Source organism: Mauremys reevesii, linkage group 16, assembly GCF_016161935.1.
Source record: "Mauremys reevesii isolate NIE-2019 linkage group 16, ASM1616193v1, whole genome shotgun sequence".
Taxonomy (NCBI): Eukaryota; Metazoa; Chordata; order Testudines; family Geoemydidae; genus Mauremys; species Mauremys reevesii.
This window is the reverse complement of record NC_052638.1, coordinates 11,613,090-11,630,707: the sequence shown is the minus strand read 5'-3', so window position 1 is coordinate 11,630,707 and position 17,618 is coordinate 11,613,090. Positions and strand designations below refer to the sequence as shown.

General features: G+C 42.5%; 1 protein-coding gene across 7 annotated transcripts in view; it reads left to right on the top strand.

The window, feature by feature from the left end:
- Positions 1 to 17,618, top strand: part of NECAB2 (N-terminal EF-hand calcium binding protein 2) — a 355,015-nt gene that overhangs the window by 218,033 nt on the left and 119,364 nt on the right. The gene's annotated exons all lie outside the window — the stretch shown is intronic.

Sequence of the window (17,618 nt, the reverse complement as noted above, 5' to 3'; positions counted from 1 at the left end):
TTGGAGAGGTCTCAGCCTCAGTTAGCAAGATGGTTGTCTCTCGCCATCTGATTTAAAGTAACGGGAGCATTGTAATAACATGTTCAGAGAGGAGATTTCCTGTTAACATCTTGTAAACCTTGAAAGCCCTAGGACGGTTTATGAAATCAAGGTGAAAATTACACGTGAAGTAAATGATGGCATAAACATCTTGTTGTATAGAGTTGTATCTTCTCAGCAATCTTTCTGGAAATATTTGAATGGTCTCAACTGGACTATGAGTTACTTTGTTTTTCCAGCAGAATATAAAATGCTGCCGTTGCACCCAAGGGTAATTAGACGTCTCCCGTGGGATTTTCAAAAAGGCGAGCATTGGCCTAGCTCTCAGTTCATCAACGTCAAAGTCCCATTGGCTTTGTTGAGAGCAGAGTTACACCAGCTCTGAGTGCTTCGAAAACCTCACCTGAAATTCCATTCTTTGATCTTTCAGTTAATAACTACTACAAAATTAGAAGCCAGAATTGCTTTCAAAAGTGTGGCCATTTATGTCCTCTGTTTAATGCAATAGAAACCAGACGGCTTTGTGTTAAAAGACTGATGAGAATGGCTTGGGAAATAAGTTACCATTTGTGCATGAAATTGCCAAGATGGAATTAAGCATAAAAGCTGATGTTCACATAAATACACATTTTTGTATATGCAAGTGGGGCTCCATTTTGCATAAATGTCTCACAATATACTTTGACAGACCAGTTAATAAATAACAGATTATTAAAGTGTAACTAATCTTAAAGAATGCTACATTTTATTTATAAATATCTGGAAAACCTGATCTATCTAGTATAAGTCTCACATACAGAAGTGAGTCATTTATCTAGCATTTTACCGTGCAATAGAGAACTATCTAGAGATGTGGTTTTCCCTTTAAATCATTTCTCTTCTCTTCTGTCTAATAAACCAGAAATGACGATTATTTTAAAAATGTATTGATCCTTCTACAGTTACAAACTTCCCCATTTGAATTGTGGACTTACTACAGACATTCCAGGGAGAGAAATAGTCTGCCTTTTCTCCTAGGAGACGTTATTCAGTATGCTGAAAGTTGAGCAAAGTAAAGATGTTCTACTTTTTTTTAATAACGTATCTTAACCTATTCACAGACTGAATTCCAGTCATCCTCTGAATAATCCAAATCCAAATCTTCATTGCATTTATCCCTAGAGTTAGAGGAAACCTTGAATCATTTAATGTTATAGATTTGGTAAAGATAGGATGTTTTAGGAATTGGACTAGGGTCAGGGAGCAGCAGTGTGTTACTCAGCATTGTCTCTTTCTCTCCTCTGGCTATTAAATAAAAGTCATTGTTTTCTTGATTTATGTAATTTTCAATATTTTAAATATTTGGGATTGGTGTGGCATGGAAGGCAAAGACATTTATTTGAGATGTTTGTTAAAATGAAGACATAACCTTGCAGCCAGACATATTGCTAGTATTTACAAGATATTTTTTGTATTAATATTGGTAGCTCATTGTGCAAGGTGAATAATGGGAAAAAAATCAGTAACATTTTAATATTTTCTTAATTGATTTGCTTCGACTCTGTGCATGCAGCTCTTTTATATTTTCTCCTGGCAAATGTTCAAACAAACAAGTTTACCAGCAGAAATGTGTGCTGAAATGTAAGTTCTAGATGAATGTTAAAGTTCTCATGGAAAGCAATTTCAAATTAATTCATTTTATCTATATACTCATGGCTCTCGTTCAGTGCTTAATTTGCAATGAAAGAGGTGCTGGTGCTCAGTCAAATAGGTCCTGGGGCTCAAGCAATATTTTTATTTTCATAAGTGACGTGGCCAGCCCAGGGGTGCCGGGGCTATAGCATGCCAAGCTTAGAGGTGCCAGGGCTCAGCCCTGGAAAGCCCTGGCACAAATTAAGCACTGCTCTCGTTACATAGTATCTGAAAGCATATTTGTAGATTTATCCTCCCAACACTCTGTGATGTAAGGAAACATTTTACAGGTGAGGAACTGAGGCACATAGAGATTAATTGATCTTCTTGGGATCATACTAGGAAATGATGCAGGCCAGCACATTAACCAGCAGACCATCCTTTCTCCTGTTTGCAAATATTCGCACCAGAAACTTGAGTCCTAAGAGTTTTGTTCATTTGATCAGATCACATGATATGTTTCTCTTCCCAGTGTGTCCAGTCAAAACAATTCATAATTTGGGCATCAATTATTGGAATGGCTTATGAGCAAACACTATGAGCAAAACCCAAGGAAGAGCTCTTCACAGAAATGTTTTGGTGAATAATGAATGAAATTAAGAATAACAGGAGCTCCTTGCAGAAAATTTGTGAACTGAGAGAAAAGCAAAACTCATTAATGAATTATTCATAAAGTATTCTCTCAGTTCTAGAAAAGAGGTGAAAGAACCTAGAAAATAAGTTGTTTTCTAGGTAGATTTAAAAAACAGCAACACTATCCTGCAGTTTCTAAACATATTAGTCTGATAAACTGGTTCAGATTGAAAATAAAATCCTTTAGAAGCTTTCCTAGAACCCCAATCAATTAACATTTTTGAGACATTTAAAAAAAGGGTTTGATTGATTGTTTTAGTTGGTGCCCTTCCTAATTTCTGGGGTCAGCATCAGAATTGCCAAAGTGCTGAGGGTGAAATTCACCCTGTACAGAGGGCTAGTACAAGACCCTGACTCACGTAAGCCTCAAAATGGGGCGTATGGGGGACTTAAGTGGTGCACAGATATTCCATTTACCCTCTGCGGAGATCGGGACTGGGTAATAGTTCCAACAATGAAATAATGAAAGATGGGACTGGGGGACTGGCTTGTGAAACTGGAGCCAGATTTCTAGGCTAAGAAGGTTCAGGGAAAAATTTGAATAAAACTCTTACCTTCCAGATCCTTATCCAAACCAGACCTTGTGAGCTCTCCTGGAGAATCACTGATCATGCATATTTGTCCCAAGTTCACAGAACAGGAAGGGCACAGCTGCTTTTCTATAAGAAAATATGGCTGTGTTTATAACTGAGCTGGTTAATTTTGTGGCTGCCTGTAAAGATTTGTGCTGAGTAGTGCGCTGTGGTGCTTATAACTGTATTGGAGCGTGGCTGGGTTTTTCGAGCCTGTCTGTGTGGATCCCACTTGTGGTGGTGTTCATGCACGTGAGATGGAAATCTTTTGACCAGCAGTGTTCCTACATTTCCCCTCCTTCTGGCATTCCTTATTTTGGAATTTGATACCGGGTATTTGCAAGGAGCATGTGTGTGTTCTGTGAGGGGAAATCTCCCTTTGGTTGCCAGGAATTCAAGCTAGAGCCCACCTTGAAACTTGCCCTCACAGAGCACCTGGACACACTCCTCACAAATACCCAGTATTTCCCTGGCAGACATCGCCCTGGTACTCAGCACCTGCCTAGACCTCACCATGCACACCATCAATGGGACCCACATGACAACCAATCCCAGAGAAGCACCATTGCTGTAAGGTAAGTAACTGTTTTTTTTCATGCTGCTTGTATGTATGATTTGTTGTGGTCTTTTCAAAAGTCTGAGACTTTGATTAGAGAGAAATGTTACAATGAAAGAGGCCACTCCAGGAAGAGGTCCCTTTGGCTGCCTCCCTATCTGTCTGCATGTACTGAGATATGCTCTCTAAAGCAAATTGAGTTGGTGAAAATGCCGGGAGATAAATTTTTATGCCTTAAGTGACTTGTTATGACCAGTTTAATTGCAGGGAAGCTCAATTACATTGTAATGTTCTGAAGGAGGATTTCACTGCTAACAAGGTTTTTGAATTGAGCCAGTGTCTGTCTACAAACTTGTTATCCATTGATTTGCTCCTGCAAAACTGGTGCGAGTCCTGTCATAAAGTTAATAGAATCGCATAACAAGAGAGATGGGAAAGATCTAGCACATGCCCTGCCAGTACAAGTGTATTTCTTCCAGCATATTTCCAGTGCCTGGTCCAGTCTACTTTTAAATATGCCATGAAATGGAGCTTCCAGGGCTTCTGGTAGAAGACTCTTCTAGCAAATAGCAGTCACTGTCAACAGATACTTAATTTTTCCGCATTACCATTATGGTATATCCACCTGTTTCACCCTTTATCATTCTTTCTGAGTCTTCAATGTTTCACATAGTTGCTATATTTATTTCTAGTACTGGAGTTATCAAATGTTATATGAACACATATATTATTGTATGAATGTCTGGCGCCATAATTAGAAAGCTTCCCCTCCCATGAGTGTAAAAATCCCCAAGATTAACCAAGGGCTTGAATTTGCTGTCTTTTTGCACAACTGCATCATGCTTGCAAATGAGTGCAAGACTGGACAGTGTGTTCTACTGCATGGCGTGTCCTGTCAGAAAAGTGGTTCTTTGATGGAACAAGAAGTCAAGTCAGACTAGCTTGGCAAATGATGGTCACTTACCCTAATTATGGCTTTCCATTTGGTAGGTTTTTTTACTGTTAATTTCTGAGCTGGAAAACCATTCTGAGTAATGAGATCCTCCTTGTGAGTTAAGCAAGGTCAGTGCTAAGTAGCACTTGGCTGGGAGACCTTCAAGAAAACCCCAGATTGGTCGGTTCCAAACTGTAATCTGTGGCTCATCTGTGGAGCAGATCACATACTGCTGCTTCTCCTCGTTTGTTTCTAGCTGCTACAGCTAAACATACAAGGGGAGACTTTCAATGGCACAAAAGGTAGTTAGATGCCTACCTTTCCCAGTATTGCTTTTCCATGTAACCAATTGCTGTGGGAGCCACAGACAGGTTATTTCATTGCTGATGCAGGGCAGGTGTCTGCAAGACAATCTCTAAGAAGTGGTCCACATTATGGAAAAGTATGAAACCCTCATCTGTTTGACCCAGGAGTTAGTACCTCTGTGTTAGTACTGAGTTCACACCCCAGTGTGGTGTTACGGGACATTGTTTTGTCCTTCAGATGATGTATGCACCTAAGATCTTGAACCCTTTGGTTCAAGATCCCTGGATGCCTTGCAGCATACAGCTGAGATTTCACAACATTATTTCTTTGGTGACCTTGTAAGTCTAGCGTTTCCTGATACAGTGATTTAAATTGTGACACTTGAACATTGCATTCAGGTAATATTTTTGTTGCAGATGAGGCATTGCACATTTCCTCTTTGGAGACAGACAGACACAGACCCACCACTGTCTTGGAAACCTTCATCAGAAAACTGGTTACTAGAATGATAGCTGGGTTTTCTGAATGTGTTCACTGATTCATAGTAAATCGATTGAAGTCATGCATATATTTGATATCCCTTCATTGCATGTTAATGTTGACATTTTATCCTCCCTTGCTGCACTGGGTACAGGAAATGCTATTGCTTCCCTTAGAGGAATAAGAGAAACAGAGTTCATTCTGCATCTAGGCCATTAAGGCCCAATCCTACAAGGTGTTCAGTGTTTCCAAGAGATGGTGAGCACCCAAATCTCCCAATGGGAGTTGAGGATGCACAGCACCTTGCAGGATCAGGCCATTAACACAGCATGTTGCTTTCCTTTGGCTCTGATAGCCTTCCCATAAACTGCACAGCAAGGCAGAAATTTGCTAATGCTGGACCACCTGCCGCAGCTGCAAATTTCCTTTTCTTTTATAATGAAAGGAAACCATCTTTAGATTAAAGGCAGTTATTTTTTAATACTTCAGATGTTGTGCCGAGTCCCCAAATGGAAGTGCTTTATTTTCTAGGTCAAGGTGAGCTTGTGCTGTCCTCCTTTGATTGTGGTATTTTGGAGGTGGAAAAATCTATGTATGTGTGCATCAGAAACAACCCAGTTTTAGGGTTAGCATTATGAATGCAACAGAGAAACACAGATACAATTTAGTGAATGAGCACTTTAAAATGAAAATCTAATCTGTTTTATTTCAATAGGTTGATCAATATATTACAAAGGTTGAACAATAAAACTACGTTTAGCAGACGCACTATACGTGCACTATACTAATATTACAAGGAGATAAGACATTAACGAATCTTAATGTAACACTGGCTCATAGGTTCTTCTAGAATTTGTAGGACTGACTCTCCTACAATGAATTCTTTGTTGGGGTTTACAATGTGAGATTTCCATGATCAGGTTATTGTATTCAGATATAACATATGTAGTAGGGATGATTGAAACCAGAAAATTGATGTGCTGAATAACTTGTTGGATGTGATAAATTGTGCCTTTATTTACTGGATCCCATGCAGAGCATTTGGCTAGCTGTAGTGCATATATATAAGAAGTGGGCCAGTCCGTTGGTGGTTTGCTCAGTAAAATCAATCTGCGGTACAATATGTGGGTCTTTGCCTTGTTCCAGCAATACGTTCACTGTTTCCATGATATCTTCCCAACATTCTTAGATGCACTAGTGCCGCTGTTGTTTCACCGAGTCTAAGACAGTGTTTGAAATGAAATAATGAGTCTTTTCCAGAGGGAAATCTGTGACTTTTGACAGGCAAACCTACAAACTGTCAATATTTTGGCGCTTACTGAACTATATAGCGTTACGCACTAAGAATGTACTTTTCTGTTTTCCTGATATTAGCACACAGCAGCTGCTATGCCAGGTACCTGGCAGTAAAAATGACACAACATTAGACAGGCTATAGTTAGAGATGGGAGAACAGGATCAGGGAAAACCATTAATTTGAGCTTTCACTCAAACCTAAAACGAATCAAACTTTTTATCTGAGGTTTAAGGAAGTCCAGGGTTTTTAAGTATTTTTCAGTTTTGCCAACCGCTCTGCTTCCCTCCTCTGGGACTGGAAGCTGAAAAAAAAAAAGATAGTTCACAATAAATTTCTGACCTGACCTGAAAGAAGAGCATAAATCTCATAAGAGAACCTGGTCTTTCTTGATTTATTTCTAGCCTAGTTTTGAAGATTTGGGTGGTTCAGATAAGTATCTAGGCTGAACATCTAGAGGTCCAGGTATTCCATGTAGGCATTATAGTTATGAGCTATACAGAAACTAGTTTGAAATAGAGCGTGTACTAGGGATGGAGACCACTCCAGTGCTATCAGCTCTTCATCCTCAAGAGTACATTAATAACATACATGTCAGAAATTAAACAGTTGTAACTATATTGACGAAAGATGTTGGTTTATGATTAGTCAATGGCATTAGATGAATAAGGTGTGTCTATAGTAGGATGGATAGGGTTTGAATAAGATATTTGCAAAGGTAAGATTTTCCCAGGCTAGTATATCTTGAGTTTTGTACCCTATGACTCATCATAGCACAAGTGTCAATGTCATATTGCATATGTCTGCTTTTTTAACGCACGGGCAGATAACACTATCAGGGCTGTAGGGTTGTGCCAGGTTCTGCAGTTCATAAGTTTGGTAGTGAGTGACCTTTTGGAGACTAGGATGGGAGATAAGGTGTTGATGTTGGAGAGATATGAAGCAGGGACTGAGATAAGAACAACACTAAATAAAAACCTTTTTAATCATGGATATATGTCCCTGTAGGAAATCATTTAATGTAGCTAAGTGACAAATGGGGAGTATGCAGATTTGCAGCCTTTGGGTTCACTTGATTTCCAAGATAACAGTTTCTCATACGGGGTATGTCTACACAGGAATTAAACACTCATGGCTGGCCTCTGCAAAGGAGAAGGGTCCCAGAGCCCAGGCTCCAGCTTGAACATCTATACAGCAATTTTACAGCCTTGCAGCCTGAGCATTTTGAGCCAAATCAGCTGCCCTGGGCCAGCTGCAACCATGTCCTGGGTCTTTTATTCCAATGTTGATGTACCCATGGTGGGCTGTCAGATCTAAAATTGTGCATCTGTAGTGTAATGCAGTGCATGCCATGAAAAGAATCATTAGTAAAGCAACTAGGAGGAAGATTTTTGAAGTCTTAAATGGCAATTAGGCTCCCAACTCCTGTTGAAAGTCATTGAGAGTGAAGTGCCTTAACTTGCCATTAGAAAATCTCTTCAGAATGTTAATATCTGAATACAAAACATTGTAGTATGAAGGGATTCCTGCAAAGCAAAGTTACTAGCAACAGTTTATAATTACACTGGATTGTACAAAGAACAAGTTATAGAACAGTTATTCCAACGTAGTCAGTCACATTACAGTTTAATATGGAGGGAAGGATGCACATTATGTTCTTTGATATTGCCATGATGCCCCTGTATTGTTCTGGGATGAATGGAATTTGAGTGACATTGTCCAGGAGCCTTTGATCACCAGACATATTTCATAAAGCTTGACACAAGAAGTTACTGCATCACACTAGCTGTGAAGATATTTCATGCCATGGAGCTGTACAGAGGGGACTAGTATGCTTTTGATGAGAATTCTCTTGTTTTGCTTGGTCAAGTGAAGAAAGATTGATTTGGGAACAGCTGATTTCCACACGGATCCACTGGCCAATGGAGTTTCAATCATATTATGTTAATTTATGTAAATGAAATACATTTTAGATTCTAGCTTTAATTACTGCTATTCATCATCATCATGCTTATAGTAACCCTGCCAAAAAGGAGGCGTTAGACACTCTATTCTTGATATTAATTGTTAAGTAAATAACAATGTTTGCTTAATTTTCATCCAGGTCTATTCTCAGATCCAAGGCACTCTAACTGCCTTTCATCTAACGTAAGGTTATGACACTTTTAAACTTGTCTCACCTTTTCTATTAAGCCCTGTCTAAAAACCTTCCAATTATTAAATTCACAGCATAAATTAATGAATTCCAGTGTCTACTTTAAATGCAATGCACTGCTCAAGAAAACCCCATCTGGACTGAAGTTTGTTGCTAGTATTGAATACGGTGGGAGAAAAGTAGTTATAATCTCACAAATACTTATCCAGAATAATAATGTTACACTTTGCATCTCTGTAGCTCCTTTCATGTCAGGAACAAAATGTGCTTCATAAATATTTAACTAAGCTTTACAACACCCCTCACAGTAGGTTAAGGATATTACTCCCCAGAAATCCAGTTTGACTTAATTCTGTCTTCTTCCATCTCACCTGCCAGCAGTTTTCACTATTAGCGCTCTGACTCTGCCAGTCAAGAAACATGAGGCAAGATCTGTCAATCATCTACAGTATTTAAGCCCCAGTCCAGCTCCTTTCCTTAAGTTAGAGAGACTTCCAGAACAAGACAGAGTAAAGAGACTCCCTGAGGGAAGGTGGGAGATGTGATGAGTTGGGGGAATCTGTCTGTACAATTTATGAGTTCTGGTTGGTGCTATGAAGTTGTTATAAAATTGTTGCATCAGGAAATTGCCCCTATGTGGATGTGGAATCCACGAGTTGCTGGTCTGGGCTGCAGCATGTATCTACCAGACCAGGGACGATGGAGTGTCAATCTGAACGACTGTGTTCTGGACCAAACAATGGGGTATGCTAAGGAGGATGGGTGGAGCTGGGAGACACTACTTCCTCCAATGTATCTTGAGGGTGGGGAGAGTGGAGAGTGAAAAATTGTCAAACAGGACAAAGAGAGAGACATGGCAAAGCTGGGGTTTAAAAAGAACCCACAGGAAGAGCAAAGGGGGGCTTTTGGAGGGACAGGAATTTTGAGGCAGGAGAGGGGAATAGATGGTCATGCTTTTGTAGTGGTGGGTGGACAAAGGGTCTGGTTTTACTGTGGGACCAACCAAGGTCAGAGAATGCTAGCTGGGCTGGACAGACTTCATTCTTAGGTAGAGACGTCATGAGCTGCATGGGAAGGATTCCGGGCACCCCACGGGGTTCTGCCAAAACCCAAAGAACTCTCCAGAGTGGTGAAGAACCTGAAGCAGGGAATGTGTATAAATGTGTATTGTTTTGAAAAGACAGGTTTATTTCTTGTGCTTCCAAGTAAAGAGCAACGGTATCTTAGAATCCTGTGCGACGTCTGCCTGTGTGTGTCTGTTGGCTTTCATTCTTGCATGCCCTTGATGAGGGAAACTACAAGCCAGAAGGCTCACACCTTTGGTGGGATTCTGAGGAAGGTGCACAAACTGCTGGAGAGGCTTGGGCTAGATGGAACTAGTTTCAGGGCCTAGGCAATTGGACTGTGGTGTTCCTACTGTCCAGAGGGGTGTCAGACATCGGGTTTACACCTGGATTTTGGACCTAGAGGCCCAAAGCCAAGGATGGTGCCTAAACAATGCCAGGCCCGGCAAGCACATGGGGATTCAGCAGTTGGATTCACACCAATCTAATGAGTGTCCAACAGAGAGTGCTCAAGCAAATCTATGATAGGAAGCACATAGTATGAAAAGAGAAGACCCAGTTCCGTGAGTATTTTCTTGTCTCTTACTTTCCTCTTCCCCCATGATACCCAGCAACAGCCTGGACTATCAGCTGATGCAGCCTGTAGTAGAAGCCCCAGAGGATGGATAACTACAGTGGAGTTTATAGGGATACACTTCCAAATATGGAATCTGCCACAAATGTCGGGTTCCTGTGATAGCAGTGGATGGATGTGAGAGAGAGGCTGACACGGCCACCTTGCAGAGAGAAAATAGGTAACTCATCCTTACCTGTCGATAAAGTTGACAAGCTACAGAAGGAATGACATGACATGACTTGGAATGTGGCCTATGGGACGTAGAACCTGACAGGATTCACTCCTTCAGCCAGTGGGCAGCAGAGGTTTTGCATGCTTCCTTGCCCTTTTCACAGCCTTCAAAGCAGGCAAATAGCTGCTCAGATTCCCTGCATCTGTCTTTAATGTTGGAATATATACAGGTTGGATGGCTCTAGATTTAGGAAATAAAGGGCAGAAGAGGAGAGACAACAAGGGAACTTGGTTCTCTTACTGTCAAGCCAAACTCACAACAGCTAAAAATATCTCCATTAGGTTCACGTGGTGGGTGTTGTGGGGAAGAGGTTGAAAAAGACATTAGAAGTATGGAAAGGCCTCTGTTTAGGTGATTGTAAAATAAGAGAATAAAACAGCCCTTTGAATAAGGATGAGAGCCGATATCCATGCTCTGGGTAGCACTACGTAAGTGCAAAAATTACCAAGCTACACAATTCCTGATCATTGAGTTTAAGGCTTCTCTTGAGCTTTGCTGTAAAAAACTGAGGATGTGTTGAAGGCTGCAGTGGAAAACTTCAATGCTCTTCTCTTGCCCCCAGCCTCAGAAGATATCACAGTATGTAGCAGAAGTGGGCTGCTCTCGGCTCTGTGATAGACACTCGGCTAGTTCCTTAGCTATCCTGGTCATCCAGCCACCAACCTGTTAGCAGTCCATGTTCTAGATGGGCAGATGGAATGGGGCCTGACTCAGAGGCTGCTTCCTCAGTAGGGTGATGGCTATACTCTGTTGGTCAGCAGTACCAACCTTTGACAAATCTCCTGGAATACCTACAGAGAATTCTTTCCTGGGTGCTGGCTGGTGAGTCTTGCCCACATGCTCAGGGTTTATCTGATCACCATATTTGGGGTCGGGGAGGAATTTTCCTCCAGGGAAGATTGGCAGAGGCCCTGGAGGTTTTTCACCTTCCTCTGCAGCATGGGCACGGGTCACTTGCTGGAGGATTCTCTTCACCTTTAAACCATGGTTTAAGGACTTCAGTAACTCAGACATAGGTTAGCGGTTTGTTACAGGAGTGGGTGGGTGAGATTCTGTGGCCTGCGTTGTGCAGGAGGTCAGACTAGATGACCATAATGGTCCCTTCTGACCTTAAGTCTGAATCTGTGTGGACCTGGGAGAAGGGGAGTCCATCCGCTATGAAATTTCCTTGCCCTTGGGGCAGAATGCTGAGGGAAGCAAACTGGTAGGAAGAAATCCTACTGAGAAGGGTGGGGGCAGTATGGAGCATGCACAGTAACTTGGTGGCACCTATCCTTGTATCTGGAGAGTCTCTCCTACCAAGCCGGTGAAATAGAAAACAGCACTCAGGCAGGCCAGGCAGACAGATGTACAGGCAGTTGGCAGACATCATCTCAGCCTCCTAGATCCCTCTGAGGCTGTCTGCTGACCGCCTGTTGTCAGATGAGCAGCCAGAGACACAGTCTGAGACAAAAACCAAATCAGTTTTCTGGGCCAGCTCCCTCTTCCATCTGCATGATAAAGTCCAGCTGGGTTGATACAGCATGAGACCCAGAATGACTGGTTGCATTTTCAGAGTGAGAGGATCCTCTTTAACCTTTGTGGTGAGCATTAGGTAAAGAGGATAATAATTATGAGGGACACAAAAAGCTGCCTGTTGGGATGAAATTCACCCTTTGCAGAGAACCCACAGGACAGGCCTATTTACCATGTAAGCATGCAAAACAGGTCTTGTGGGATGAAAGTGATGCCTCTGCATGGGAATCAGTTTCACCCTGTTTGCAAAGATCTGCATGAGATATTACTTAATGCCATCCAAAGAGCAACAGGAATGACCCAAAGGTAGATACATTACAGCTTTATACCTCAGAGGAACCCCCCCAAATGCGTGCACACACTTTACCCTTTGGATTAACCACTCTGATATACTGACCAGAAATGACTGAGTGTTCACAAAATAACTTTGAAACTAAAGCTGTCAACCATGCATTTTATACAGATTTTAGTGTTACTGCACCCCATGTGCTGATGAGTCAGGAGGGATGAAGTTTATTTCCATTATTCCATTCATGAATATTGAAGTGTGCTGGCAATTTCCATCCTCTGTCTGAGCTAGAAGGAAATGTATTCACGCATTGAAGGCTCACATGCTTGGTTCTGCAGCCCTGGCTGTAACATGACAAGCCATGAGAGGAAAATGAATTACAACTCAGGACATGAATTCAGATCTGCTGCCAAACTGCTGGCTTCAGTGGACTCCTGTGGACTGCTCTAGAGTAGAGGAAATAACACTCTATAAAAAGACATTATATTCACCAATTTCGATAGCCTGCTCTGCTGGAAAAAAAAGTGCTTGGCCTTGATAGAACCCTCGCCATTTCATTACGGCTGAAAAGGGCAGCAGATATCTCTGCTCGCATTTAATGACTTTGACAATACAGTACAAGCACAAAGGTAAAACATGTGAGACATGACACATGGAGATGTAAAGTACATTTCTGAACATGGAGGTACCCGTCTGGCTCCGAGTGAGAGGAGAATTGATTGCCTGTCTGCTCCACCCATCCCCATCATGGTTAATGTGCATTGCAGTGGGTAACCACTTGCCTTTAATACTGAGTTACCAAAAGTGGCAGGAATATAAATAAGATGAGCCACTTTGAATAATTGATGATGCCCTTAAAAACCACTTGCCTTCCCTTTTAAAGTTGGCATTTCATTTATATTCTATTAGGATTTGTAGGCCTCTTGTAAGCACTGGAAACAATGGGGACCCGACCACTTAAGCCAGTAATATTATAGAGAAGAGTGCCTGGCTGGATGATTGGTGTTTCATACCAACAAGGCATGGTATGTTTCACCTCCATGTCTCTCTCTAACTGTTAAATGCATTTTATGGCTCAGCTCTTTATGTCCCACTGTCTTTCTCCTCTGCTTCTGTTATGTGCTGCTCAGATTTCATTGAAGATAACAAACAAGCAAACAAACCAACACAAATTAGTGTGTTTCAAGAGTAATGTTTTGCTTCAACCTATCTCAGTTGTTGAGTCCAGAGACAGTGGACTTAGAGCCTTGTAAGTGAGTAGGTCGCTCTTCAGGAAGAGCAAAGGGCTGCAGGAAGTTAGTGTAGCCAACATTTTGCAAAGTGACCATTGGGTTTGGTTGCCTTGTTTTTGGAAGCCCACCTTGAGACAACCTGCACCTGATTTTCAGAGATACTGAGCACCCACAACTTCAACTGAAGTCAATGGGTATGCTTGAAAAGTTCCCATACTGTTAGCAGGTATTGGTCCTGCTGGGGGAACTGTTCATGAGTTCTCTTGACTTGTGTGTGTGTGCGTGTAACTCATTGGGCCATGTGACTATAAGAGCGGTAGCCCTCCGAGGAGAAAAGATCTAGTGTATGGGCTGAGCAGTCCAGACAAAGGAACAGTAGCAGCTGGCCAGCCTGTGGAAAATGCGACCTGATCTTTTATCATCATCATGTGGTGTTAGTTAATACAGCCAATGTCCATGACAGGAGCTGTGTGGATTTTGCATGCTCTGTGGTGGTTCTTAGAGCACCTTGGGAAAGGAACTTGCTCTTGGGTTCCTTCCTTTTTCCTCTCCAGTAACTGGCAGTGGGAGTCTTCTAGGGAATGTTCTGTGATTTGTTGAATGTGTAATTTTGTGATAGAACAATGTCCTGGAGTGCTTCTAAATTGCACTTACTAACTGGGGTGATGTTTGAGTCCAGGATGAAATATAATTGTGTAGCAACGTGAGTCTGAAAAATTGCAGTGTCTCTTAAAACATATATCTCTCCAATCTCTCTGCAGGGCATCCATACACATGTCTGTATCATGATAGTCTAGTAAACAATATATGTTACTGTAAAGACTGGGAAACTCATTTTTAACTCACTGGGATATTGTATATTCCTCAAGTGTATAGAATCATTACATTTTAAACATGCTAATAACTGCCTCTCTTTTCCATATAGTCTACAGACCAGTAATGCAAACGAATTAACTAAAACATGCTCCTTTTCTAATATCTATATAGCATGTCAGAAACATATCTCCATCTATGTATTAAAACTGTCTTAAATTCTAAGCATATCCACCCCTACAGTAACTTTGCCTGGCAGAAATGTTGTTTAGCACATTAAAAGTTGCAACCTGAAACAGAAGCAAGAAATGAGTTCTAATCAGATGGTTGTTACAAACTGAAAACCTTCATAGAAAATGTGTGTACATTTATATGCAGCTTCATTCATCACTTGCATAGCAACCCTGAATCTAAACAATTAAAGTAGATGAGCTGGGAAAGTACTGAAGGAAAAAAATATATATATAAAGATTCCTGGCATATGAAATTATTGAAATACATGAGCACACAGCAGCTTTTGATTTAAAATGAAATAGGTTCACAAGGGTACATGCAGAGACCTCTGAAAATTGTGCTCCGGAATCCCCTATATGCTTAAAAAGTTTGTCCTTGCTGCATAGGCACTAAGAAAATTGAATGATAAAGACAAGAGGAGACTAATATGTCATGTCACAGCACTCTAATTTTGTTTTCCCTCCCCAATACTTAATTTCCCTTGTTTCTTTCAAGAAACTGCATCATAGTTCTGTAGAATCATTAGAGTTAGCTTGCATCTTATTAATATATGCTTTCAGAAGAGAGATACTTGAGTAACCTGCCAGAAACATTTATAAATATTCACTTAGCACAAGCAGGGCAGGTAGCAGATATTTCAATACCTGCCATCTCTCACCCTTCAAAATTTCACCCTCAGTATACATTATTGATTGTCAAGCTATGTATTTTCAATACTAGACTGCCTACTCACTGCCTGTCACGGTAGCAGGCTGTGACATGACAGGTGTGTCTGTTTTCGTTTCCCTTTGGTCCAGCCATAAAAAAGAGCAGTGTCTCTCCCTGTCCCATTCAAATTCCTTCCTCTGGGCATAATTTATGCAGTTGCTGGTGGTGGCTGTTGTCTTGTTCTGTAATGATCATATCAAGCCATGATGTTGGAGAATGAATTCAGCAGCTCGTACAGCGTGCTTTGTAATGGCTCGATCTAAGGCATCCAAGCCAAAAACCTTCATTTTCCTTGAAATACTACACTCAAAAGCATGGGCAGCTGTTAAACCCTGCTCCTGACACATCTTGCAGAGTGGTTACATCTTGGCACTGTCTCTGTTGATTTTCATTACTGCACTGTGCCCTCTCTGAAACTTCATGATAGTGGGTGTTATTTTCTGAGATGCTTTGTACAACAGTGTGACACCCACCTCTCATGAGCACCCCCTTCTGATTGATGTGCAGTGTTTAAACCATCCTGGCCCTGGTATTGGGCTGTACCCCCCAGGGCTACCTCCCTGGAGGCAATGGTTTTGCCCTCGTGGTCTGTTCTGGCCCCAGCTCTCCAGCTGGGCGTTGTAACAGTTCAGTTCCCCTTCCGGGGGTTTATCACTGTCCAAGAGGCAGGCCATTTCCCCAGTGGCCTATTGGGGGAGGGGGAGCAGCCCACTCACTACTCTGGCTCCCAGCCCAGGGACCCTAAGAACAGCAGCCACGTGCCACCCTGTCCCTTTAACTACACTGCTTTCAGTTCCCTGAGCCACTTCCCTGGAGCCCCAGCCTTCTCCAAACTTCACCCTTACCTCAGGGCTCATCTGAGCGCAGGCCCAGCAGCCAGCTCCCCCACAGTCTTGCCCGCACTGAGCTGTCTGTGGTGCTGCAGGTGCCTTTGGCCAGCCAGGAGCACCACCTGAACTCCTCTCACTCCAACAAGGAACTGGCTCTGGCTTTGCAGCCCCTTTTATATAGCCCTCTTGGGCCATGACTGGCTGCTTCCCCTGCAGCCATGCTAGGATGCTTGGAGGACTCCTCTACTGCTCCTTTCCTGGGGCGGGGGTGGCAGAACACTGAGGCCACCAGCAAGGGGCTTCTTGGCCTAGTCCATCACATCACACTTTGATATCAGAGGATCTTTCATTTTTTGACCATTTTCTTCAGCTAATATTTCCCATGATAGGGTGTCAGTATTCTCAACTGTTGTCATTCCAACCTCAGTTTCTGATCTTCCAGTTTTGGTCAGGTCATCAGCTACCTCACTTCCATGTAGACTAATGTGCTATGGTATCCATGGAAAAGTCAATTTATTGCTTTGCTTTCCACTACTTCAAGCTGCCTTATGAATTGCATTGTTGATTGTTTCCCTTCTTCCCACCATGATGTTGTGGAAAAGAGTTTGGAAAATTTATTCACAAACACATACAATAAAACACTGAACTCACAGTAAAACAGTTCTCCCCATTTCCGTGGTGATTTTCCATTCTCCTCTCCAGGAACACCACTTCAAGGTTGCCCACCTGTGAGTCCACCAGAGCTCTGTTCCCAGTTCCTTTCTGCCCTTGATTCAGGCTATCCCGCTCTTCAGGCTATCCACCTGAGGATCCATCTCATGACTTTTCTACCCAAGACATAGTCCAATGACTCAGATCTTTTCACCCTCTTGGCACTGAGTCTCAGCTCAGAAAGGTCAGCAGGCTAGCTCCTCCCCTGATCTTTTGACAATTCCTTCCTATACCCAGGGAGGACATGCAGAGCAGTCCACTCTTTGTAGCATCCCTTTTTCTCCCAAACAGCTCTCATCTGCCCCTCTCCTTGCTCCTCCCAGACAGCTCTTAGGCTCTCCAGCTCTTCAACTCATTGCTCTCCTCCCCACTAGGGCCCAGGTGCCCTCTCTTAACCCTAATTGGGGATCAGCTACCAGTCACAGGTGCATTGGCCTCTTCCTTCTTAAAGGGCTGGTGGCACCTTATGACACTGCCAAATTCTGTGTCTTACAAGACTGTGCAATTGCCACTGAAGTCAGTGGATGTTGCATGCAGTGGCAGAATAGCCACTGGACCAATGGGGCCCATGCCTGGGGGCACCAGGAAAAATGGGTGCCCCCACACCCCAACCCACTTCCTGGCAGGAGCTCTGGGCGGGCAGAGAGGGAGAAGCCCCCGCGCCCTGGCCCAGCTCCCTGGCAGGAGTGCCAGGTGGGGGTGGGGGTGGGGTGGGGAAAATCCCCACACCCTGA